The sequence below is a fragment of the Gymnoscopelus microlampas genome (genome assembly GCF_963454915.1).
Source record: "Gymnoscopelus microlampas genome assembly, chromosome: 6".
Classification (NCBI taxonomy): domain Eukaryota; kingdom Metazoa; phylum Chordata; class Actinopteri; order Myctophiformes; family Myctophidae; genus Gymnoscopelus; species Gymnoscopelus microlampas.
The window spans coordinates 37,224,149-37,225,662 of record NC_139943.1 but is presented as its reverse complement, the minus strand read 5'-3'; the positions used below and the strand labels follow the sequence as shown (position 1 = coordinate 37,225,662).

Below are 1,514 nucleotides of genomic sequence, written 5' to 3'. Positions count from 1 at the left end.
ATGTATAATAAGTGAATATATATGTATAATAAGGGAAATTGGAGGTGATTCAACAAATAAATGAGCAGACAAAATTGGACCTGTAACACAAGTTGATAAACTATCTTTGTGGGGTACTGTATTCTTTCCTGATTGGATGAAATTTGCAACCCACCTGAACATTTATTTTCTTTTTATTAAAGACCTGGAGAGACAGGGAGACCCCTGTTACTGGATAATCACTCTATAAAGATCACTATACGAATATAGATATTCAACTTTTTAACAAAAAAGAATGAAATGAAATAAATCAAGTATGCAAGTCTTTTTATTCTGTATGTTCCTGTATTCCATTTTCTTGCCATTAAATAACATTCAATTACTGGGACTTTCTCTTCCAGCTTTTCTTATTAATAAAATCTCTCTGATATACTGTGGCTGTAGTTGTGGTTGATTGTAAGTCATTTTATAGGTGAGGGGAATGGAGAGAGGAGTGCTGTCGATACTACAGTTCACTGTGATCTACAGTCTCTTGACTCTGGTGAATCTTCTCAGGAACGGTTTGAGTCAGGAAGGTGTAGCGGTCCTTCTTCAGGTGCTGAGCAGGTACCTGTTCCAGCCCAATGGACAGGTACTGTTCATCAGCACCGTACTGGTGCCAATGCACCAGGCCGGCTCCATTAGGTGACCTACATACATACATACACAGTTGTTTGTTTGTTTTTAAGCATAGACAGTAATGATAATATGTTGATAGAGACTTGCACTTATCTAATTATAAGATACTGTGTATTGTGAGTTTAATCCTACCCCGTCCGAGCAAAGTTTCCCCAATAGCTCATCATGGTTCTGCTAAGCTGTTCCTCTTCTTCTGTACATGATACTGTAGAGTGATTAAGAAAAATGATTTAGTGAGGCTTCTGATGTACACTTTCAAAAGGTATTCATTCTTGGAAAGCCAGAGACAAATGAATATTTATTATGTTCCATTAATTTATATAATGTTGATGATATGCATCTACAGTATAATAATATGATATAATTATAAAATATTGCACTTACTCCCAAATTCGGCATAGGAAGTGATAAAGCAGTTTCCTAACACAGTGAAGATTTCATCACCATGGTCTGATCCAACAAAGCTTGGTCTTCTCTCCTGCAGGAATTTGGGTGGATGTTGGTACTCATACAGGTATACAGGAGCACCTGCATCTAGTTGTAGGCAAAAATTTGATGTGTGCGTTTAATGTTCGAGGCAAACCGGGCTAAGGAGAACCTAAAGATTACATTATTTTATTTCACATTTACCTCTGTGGGAATTTGCAGTCTTAATGGCTGGAATGGTAAAAAGCATGTCCCCAAGCAGCTCTGTAAATCTATCTCTAATTTTCAGTCGATCTCCAGAGGTTCCAAGATATTCATCTGCCACAAGCTCTTTCAGCTTGAGGAAGACAGAAAACATTTAAGGTTATGTTGACAGAAAACACCTGGCCATGAAATGAATGTTAGGGCAGGTACACTACACACTGTAGGAC

At 37.5% G+C, this 1,514-nt stretch overlaps 1 long non-coding RNA gene across 1 annotated transcript; it reads right to left on the bottom strand.

The window, feature by feature from the left end:
- Positions 1–291: 291 nt before the first annotated feature.
- LOC311047597 lies at positions 292–522 on the bottom strand. The gene is made up of 2 exons (XR_014601021.1): positions 413–522; positions 292–371 (listed from the first exon to the last, which is right to left on the bottom strand). It is a non-coding gene; the product is annotated as an uncharacterized lncRNA (long non-coding RNA).
- Positions 523–1,514: the final 992 nt, after the last annotated feature.